The 9,118-nt window shown below is 45.0% G+C and overlaps 1 pseudogene; it reads left to right on the top strand.

Moving 5' to 3' along the window:
* The first annotated feature begins 970 nt into the window (after window positions 1-970).
* LOC144826739 (18S ribosomal RNA) lies at window positions 971-2,502 on the top strand (annotated as a pseudogene).
* The last annotated feature ends 6,616 nt before the right edge of the window (window positions 2,503-9,118 follow it).

The following is a 9,118-nucleotide window of genomic DNA, read 5'->3' on the forward strand; positions in this document are numbered from 1 at the left end:
TGCTTTGCAGGGGTAGAAGCTCTGGCTTGGCCCTGGGTCAGTTCTCCGTCAGGCCTTTTTTACTGCCACTCACCTGAGGCCTAGTTCGGGCTCCTAGAACCCAGCCTGCAGAGTACCTAGCTCATGCTTGGGTGAGGGGGATCCTTGTCATAAAACATGGTGCAACCAGGAGGCCATCCTTCATGTCCAGCCATCTAGTGTCTTCAACCCTGGACATCTTGTAGCACCTTAGGAATGCATAGGCAAAAGGGCTCATTTGACTCTCAGTGCTCAGTCAAATTTCCAGGAGGGCATATGCAATCACTCCGATGTCTCCCTCTGTCACCTGGTTTGCACAGATTACAAGAAAGGCAGGTGCCCTTCCTCTAGAATATTAGGAGAAAGGTACAAGGGACTCCCTTGATGTGCAGTCGTACACTCCAGGTGCTTAGAGGGCCTGGTCCGGCCTGCCCCCAGCTTTGACTGCTATTTTGTGTAAATAGCTTCCACCACACCTGGCCTATCCAACTGAAGGGTCTGGCATTTGTGGAGGCCACCCAGCAGAGAGAACGGCAAGCAGCCTTGTAGCTTGTGTGCCCCTATCTCAGTGGTTTGACTAGGGTGGTTGGGGTTTGGGTTGTGCTGGCCCCACATGCCATGTCTTTTCCACCAAGCACATTTCCATAGCAGGTTGAAGCGACCGGTTCTTGGAGTGCCCTCACACCCATGTGTCTTGCTCACAGTGCAGCTTGGTCCACCTCTCCCTTCCATCCCAATGAAGACCTGGTCCACCAGTGTCTGTGTGACTGCCCTGCCTCCACAGCCCTCTGTAGGTAAGCAAAGGCTCCAACACCAGGCTCCTGGGGTGAATGGGCACTTTGAAGGCAAGCAGAGGCTCCAAAACCGGGCTGCGGGTGGGGGGGGGGTGGGGGGCAATGAAGGTAGGTCTGGAATGGGATCATGGCTCTTCCTCCGGTCCAACAGGTGTGGCAGCCTGGTTGATCCTGACAGTATCATATGCTTATCTTCAAGATTAAGCCACTCACATGTACACAGGTCTGGTACAGTGAAACTGTGAATGGCTCATTGAATCAGTGATGGCTCCTTTGATCGCTCCATTTACTTCTATAACTGTGGTAATTCTAGAGCTTATACAAACTGTGCATTTATCAAACCAGTCTAAGACCAATCCTGGTTCTTTTGGATACTTTGGTGACTCTAGATAACCTTGGGTCAATCAATACATTCAGATGTCTGCCCTATCAATCTTCAATAGTACTTTTTGTGCCTATGGGTTACAAGAATCAGGGTTCGATTCTGAATAGTGAGCCTGAGAAACAGCTAACGCATCCAACGAAGGCACCAGACACGCCAATTACCCACTCCCATCTCAAGCAGGTAGTAATAAAACATAACAATACAGGATTTTTTGAGTCCCTGTAATTAGAATGAGTAGACTTTAAATCCTTTAACGAGGATCCATTGGAGGACAAGTCTGGTGGCAGCAGCTGTAATAATTTCAGCTTCAATAGTGCATTTAAAGATCTGCAGTTAAATAGCTAACAATTAGATCTTGGGATCGAGATGATTACCACAAGTTGAGCTACCACCTGTCCCAGGCATGCCTATCGGCACCCCCTCTATTCTCTTGACTAAGTCTCCTGGGTGCAAAGAGTTAACTTTGAAAATATTAGAGAATCCAAAGTAAGCTGGTCACCTGAGCTAGGAATAATGGATTAAGACTCCAGTTTTGGGGGAGGGGGGTTCAGAACTGGTGCCTTTATTATAGGCTGCTGGGGGTAATCGTACAAAAGCAAAATCATTTGCAAAGAATGTTTTCATTAATTAAGAATGCAAGGCAGAGGATCAAAGACAATCAGGTACTGTTCCAAGCATAAACAATGCTTATAGCAATCAGGCATTATTGACCTGCTGATTAGCTTTCATGAAACCTAAGTCATTGGGTTCCAGGGGAGTATGGTTCCAAAGCTGAAACTTAACTACATTGACAGACGGGCACTATCTAGTGTGGAATGTGTGGCTTCATTTAACTCAACATCGTAAACCTCATCTGGTCCGGATACAGAAAGCACTGATAGATTGATAGTTTTTTCTCGATTCTGAGGGTGGTGGTGCATGCCATTGGTAGTTGTTGGAGCTATTTGGTGAATTCCAATAATGACTCCGCCATTATAACTAGTTTCGCGATCCCCACTGGTCAGCGTTCAACTTCTTAGAGGGATAAGTGACATTCAGCCACATGAGATCAAGAAATAACTGCTCTATGAAGACCTTAGATGTCACATGCACTGTCCACCTTTTCCCGACAGGTGTGGGTAACCCGCTGAACCTGGTTCATGATGGAGATTGAGGACTGCAATTATTTTCCATGAAAGAGCAATTCCCAGTAAGTGCGCGTCTACTCTGTGAATACTGCTAAGTGACGTCTACACTATGAATCACTGCTAAGTGAGGTCTACACTGTAATTTGCTCCTACGTGGGGTGTATACAACGGATCAGTCTTGGGTCTACAGTATGAATCACTCGTAAGCGACTCATACTGTAGGTCTACACTGTGAATCTAAGTAGACCTTAGTGAATTCTACGCTATCATTCAATCCTAACTTAGTTTTTCACTCCGAATAGCTCCTAAATGAGCTCTACACCATGAATCAGCCCTAAGTGAATTATACACTATTATTCACTCCTACGTGACTTCTGCAGTGTGAATAGCTCCTACATTAGGCCTACTCTATGAATTGTTCCAAAACAAAGTATACACTATGAATTGCTCTTAAGTAAAGTTTGCCCTGGGATTAACTTTTTTTGTGACGTCTACACTATGAATTACTCCAAGTGATGTCTGCACTATGAATTGCTCCTAATTGAGGACTGGACTTTGAATCACTCTTATGTGAGGACTCCACAAGAAAGAGCTTTGGATGGAACTCTACGCCATTACTCGCTCATAAGAAAGGTGTACACAATTATTCCCTCCTAAATCCATGCTATGAATCTCTTTTACAGCCTGTATTATATCGGTGATAGACTTTGTAGGTTTGCCCCTTCTTGTAGGAACAATCATTTGAGGAGGAGGAAAGAGAGGATTTAAAGACCAAGGATCACCATTGTTTGGTATGGCCCGTTAACTGAAACTGCAATTGTCAGATACTGCTTTTCACATAATCTGATTCTGATCCTGTGTTGCTGTCTGGGAGAAGGAGCTGGATTTATCCAGCCTGCTCCCAGACTAAGACTATGCTATGTTAGGTTATTTTATATGTATGTTATGTTAAGTTACTTTATGTTTTTGTTTTTGTTTTGTGCTTTATTTAAATGTTATGGTATGATATGATATGGTCTGTGTATCTGTAGAGCGCATGACTCAATCAGGAGGGTATTCTGGTTCTGAAAGCAGGTGTAGCCTAGGCCAAGCAAGGACTTCGAATTGGAGGAAAACCAGATCTTCAGTTTCTTGAGAAAATCAAAAAGTGAGGATCTGGCTGTGGCTCTGGTGAGGTTGTTCCAGGCTCGAGGAGTGAGGTAGGAGAAGACACAACCAGCTGATCTAGTCCTGAGTATGCAGGGAATGTGCGTGAGTAGCAGTCTGGCTGAGCAGAGTTGTCTGGTTTGTTTACAGAAGTTTATATGGATGTTGAGATATAAGGGGTGAATATTGTGTTAGGCTTTGGTTGTGTGAGTGAGGAGTTTATAGAGTGCTCGTTAGTTGACTGGGAGCTAGTGGAATTCTTTGAGATATGGGGTAAAGTGGGTATAGGGCAGGTAAGTGGACCATGAGCCTGACCGCTAAATTTGGTATGGTCTGTTGTCTTTTTGTTAGTTGAGCATTGATTTTTGCATAGAGTGCATTGTCCAGCTTGCTGGTCGTGAGGGTTCTGCGAGTATTAGCGGGGAGCCATTCGAATTTTTTTAGCATCTTGAGTGTGTGGAAGCAGGTGGCAAAGACTGAATTCACTTCACCTGTCATGGTGAACTGGTTGACGGTTATCAATCCTAGGATTTCTGCAAGTGTTGTTGGGCAGGATGTGGGTCAGAGTTCATTAGGTTACCAGGTGGAGTTCCAGAGTGAAGCCTCTTTGCCGAACATAGCTATTTCTATCTTATCGGTGTTGAGTTTTAGCCAGTTGTTATTCATCAATGTGGCAACTACGAACATGCAAGTGGAGAAGTTGCGCTGGGTGTTCAGCATCTTGTCAGAGAGAGAGTATCAGCTAGGGTTAATCTGTGTAGGATCTGATGTTGATTCCATGGGCACCAATCATACTGGTCAGAGGGGCCAGGTAGTCATTGAACTGGGTGTGGTTGAGTGAAGGTATGGGATGGACTCCAAAGATAAGTTTGGTGTCATTCGATGTGAAGGGTCTATATTGACAAATTGGGTGTGGCCTGTAAAAAAGCAGCAAGGCCATTAAAGCTTGGGTCCTTAGATGCTTGGATGGGGTGGAGATTGGTGTTGAATGGTGTGCATTCATATAATTGATTAGGGTGGCAGTGTTTCTTCTGTCCATGATCAGTCTGATGTCATACATGGGGTGATGAGGGCTGTCTCTCTGCTGTGGTTGGACCTGGTTCTAAATTGAGTGGTGTTCAGAAGGTGGATGTCATTGAGATGGACAGCTAGGCATTTTTTACCATCTTTCCATGACTTTCACCGGGGAGGTGAGACAGTAGTTGGCTAGCATCTTCAGGTAAGCTGAATGATTTTAAGGAGGGGAATTAATGTGGTGTGTTTCCATGCATTTGAGAAAATTACTGTGTTGATTGAGTAATTCAAGATCGGGGTGAGGGCTGCACTGATTGAGTCCAGTCTCTTGCTGAAGACATGATGAGGAACGCGGTCCAGGGGGGCTCCATATTAAATGGACTTCCTGATTGTTGTGGTTTCCTGAGAAGTGATTGGGAGTCAGGTGTCCAGGGTAGTCCTCCGGGTGTTGGTTGTGATGAGCAGGAGGGGTGGAAGGGTCCAGTTAGGGCGCTTAGTTGTTATATATGCTAGTGATCTTGTTGCTGAAGGAGTGGGACACTTGGGAGCAAAGGTCCTGTAAGGGGGTAATGCAGGTGGAGCTCGCTGCTGGAGAGATGAAATCTTTCACAATGGCAAAAATATTCTTGGGGCTGTTGGTGCTTTTCATGATGCAGTCATTGAACATGGAGCATTCTCATTTGTTTATGGTAGCGTCTGAGATCATATATGTATCTTGTCTGTGTCATCCTGACTATGTCTACGTTTGTATTCTAGTTTCTTGTAGTGGTGCTTGATGAGTCTGAGCTCTTCTGTCAATCTGCTTGCGTGTGGCCTGGTTCTTGTGTCTTTGATAGACAGAGTGTCTGAGCAGGTGATGATCCAAACAGTGAAGCTGGGGTGGATCTGGGTAAGTTGTTGTGGTGACGTGGCTGGTAATATAAGAATTTTGAGGACCAGGTTTCTCTTGTAATTTAGTTACAGTCAAGTTGTGAAGATGGTGGTGTGGGATTAGTGTGCTGAAGCGGATAAGGGCATGGTCAGATGAAGTGATCGATGTGGTCTGGTCCACTGTGTGGTTGCTGAAGTCATCGTGTATGGGGTTTCCATTTGCTGGGTTAAGTCTGAGAGATAACAGGTTCTCAATGAGAATACAGGCTACATTCTCTTTTATGGCTACTGAATCGTTCTAGAGGGACCCTCTGACAACATTGGTATGTCTCATGCAAAGCCAGTTCAGATGCTTACATAATGTACAGAGATGCATCAACAGAAGAGTGCCCCAGCTTATCCCCCTGCCAAAGTGACTGATAGGAAGGCAAAGGGTGACAAGGGAATGTTATGCCTGTATCCAATTCCCTTGTGAGCTCGGTGCCATTGACTGCACCTGCATGGCACTTCATCCACCTCATCACATAGAACACCTTTTTCCCAACATGCACTACTGGCACTCCATCAACACGCAGGCTACCTGCGATGCCAGGGGCTGCTTCGCTGATGTGTACACTGCCTTTCCTGTAAACATACAAGGTAGATTAATTTTCTAGTAGCCAAAACTTGCATGTGTGATTCGCAGAGTAGACCTCACTTACCAGTGGTTCATAGTGTAGACCTCGCTTAGAGTGATTCATAGTGTATAACTCACTTAGAGTGATTCATAGTGTAGACCTCACTTAGAGTGATTCATAGTGAATATCTCACTTACAGTGATTCATAGTGTAGACCTCGCTTAGAGTGATTCATAGTGAATATCTCACTTACAGTGATTCATAGTGTAGACCTCGCTTAGAGTGATTCATAGTGTATAACTCACTTAGAGTGATTCATAGTGTAGACCTCACTTAGAATGATTCATAGTGTATATCTCATTTAGAGTGATTCATAGTGTAGTCCTCACTTACAGTGATTCATAGTGTATATCTCACTTAGAGTGATTCATAGAGTAGACCTCACTTAGAGTGATTCAAAGTGAATATCTCACTTAGAGTGATTCATAGTGTAGACCTCGCTTAGAGTGATTCATAGTGAATATCTCACTTACAGTGATTCATAGTGTAGGCCTCGCTTAGAGGGATTCAAAGTGAATATCTCACTTACAGTGATTCATAGTGTAGACCTCACTTAGAATGATTCATAGTGTATATCTCACTTAGAGTGATTCATAGTGTAGACCTCACTTACAGTGATTCATAGTGTATAACTCACTTAGAGTGATTCATATTGTAGGCCACACGTAGAGTAATTCATAGTGTATATCTCACTTAGAGTGATTCATAGTGTAGGACACACTTAGAGTGATTCATAGTGTAGGCCACACTTAGAGTGATTCAAAGTGTAGGCCACACTTAGAGTGATTCATAGTGTAGGCCACACTTAGAGTGATTTAAAGTGTAGGCCTCACTTAGAGTGATTCATAGTGTATATCTCATTTGGAGTGATTCAGGATGTAGGCCTCACTTATCCCTGATTCAAGGTGTAGGACACACTTAGCAGTGCTTTTTAGTGTAGAACTCACTTAGCGGGATTCACAGTGTAGATCTCATTTATCACTGATTCATAGTGTATACCTCACTTAGAGGGATTCACAGTGTAAACCTCACTTAGAGGGATTCATATTATAGACCTCACTTAGAGTGAGACCTCACAGTGATTCACAGTGTAGGCCTCACTGAGAGTGATTCACAGTTTAGGTCTCGCTTATCACTGATTCAAGGTGTAGTCCTCAGTTTACAGTGCTTCATAGTGTAGGCATCACTTAGCGAGATTCATAGTGTCGACCTCACTAAGAGTGATTCACAGTGTAGGCCTCACTAAGAGTGATTCACAGTGTAGATCTCACTTATCACTGATTCGTGGTGTAGGGCTTACTTAGCAGTGCTTTTTAGTGTAGACCTCACTATGCTGTGATTGGTAGCGCACAGCTCACTTAGAAGAGATTCACAGCATATACAACACATGGAGCTGGCACATACTCCTGACCCTGCCTAGCAGGGATCACAAGTACAAACCGCGCCCAGCGCTGGTCAGCAGTGTAGACACCCCCAACGCGTGATTCATAGATCAGACCCCCCTTCAGAGTGAATCTCAGTATAGAGTCCACCTGGCACTAATACTCTGTCCAGAGGCAGTACCCGCCACGCGCAGTACAGAAGCCCCCTGTGGAGGTCTCCTGCGCCTACCTTCATGCTGTAGCTGCTTGCTCAGTTGCCAGCATACTCCTGGCCTCCTCCAGCCTGCAGACCGGCTCTGATGCTCCCCCTTTCTTCCCTGTGGTGCTCGGGGCTTTGGTGTAATGTAAAGCCGTGATTAGATGCTGTTCACACCCCCCTGTGTGCCGACCAGCACGCTGTAAACACATACATGAATACATATCACTTCTCAGAAACACAGAGAGGAACTAAGCGGGCTCACAGGTGTGACCTGGGGCGGCGCTGCGGCTTTAAAACATAATGTGCACGGCTGCTGGGCTGGGAGAGACCCGGGCCTCCAGTGCACGCTAAGGTCATATGCATCTTGGGTTGTAATCATTATGAATGCCCCAAACCACCCCAGTGATGGGAATGCTTTAAGGGCACCGCGCCTCACAGTACATCTACATTCAGTTCTGCTCTCCTGTTAATTTATACCCAGAAACCTTACCTTCTTAATGGTGTAAATAAACAGGATACTAAAGTGCTGCTGCACAGGCATAAATACTTTATACCTAGCAGGATGCATTAGATGAGAGATATATCAGCGGGCCAAACGACCTCCAGGTATCAGGCTCAATTCCCACCGGCGCTGATTCAGACCTGCATCCTTCCAAAGTGGATAATATGAGCAACATTACCGCGGAACTTGCATTTGAGATTCAGGGCATCTGCAGTCTGTGGCGTGCACTTAAAATACAATTGTTAGCAAAGATAATGCCATTCAGCGCTATAATATCATGTGCCTTCTACAGTGCTGTCTGTCGGGCACATCTTTTCAGCGCTACAAACATTTATTATTACCACTGGTGGCCCTTTACATTTTGAACAGGTGCAGCACAGAGGCTGGGATTCAACAGCCCTTAAGGCATCCACATTCAAAACCTTTTCAAAAAGTTGACACCAGTGTGCCTGTCTAGAGCATAGTTACTTTGGCTGTGGCCAGAATACTCTAAATAACACTGACCTAGTATTGTAATTGCATTTATATAGCGCTTACTACCCCTAACGAGGCGTCAAAGCGCTTTTTCGGCAAGTAGCACGCTACTCTGGGATCCATAGAGGATTAGTGTTGAATTAGTATAGTGAAACATGCAAGTACATTTTAAGTGGTGGATAGGTTAGTCAGTTATTTGGATTTGGAATGATAGGAGAAGGATAGAGGAGGAAAAAAGGTTTGTATTTACATAGCGCAGTAGGTAACAGCTGCTTATCAAATCATGCAACACTTACAGCAGGTGCCCAAGTGACAGCAGCAGGACTGTCAGGAGGCTCTCTCGGAAAATCACCTCAGTGAGAATGGTGTCAGAGTTCACACATTCACTCATTCATCCACCAATACATTTCTCTCATTTAGTGAAGCACAGGATTCAGAGACCTGACTGTAGCCTCCTTGGCAAACAGGCAAACAAGGTCGAACTGAAATATAGGGCAATCAGGCAGTGCCCGATGGGCTGCTCTGACAAT

Source organism: Lissotriton helveticus, chromosome 3_2, assembly GCF_964261635.1.
Source record: "Lissotriton helveticus chromosome 3_2, aLisHel1.1, whole genome shotgun sequence".
Taxonomy (NCBI): domain Eukaryota; kingdom Metazoa; phylum Chordata; class Amphibia; order Caudata; family Salamandridae; genus Lissotriton; species Lissotriton helveticus.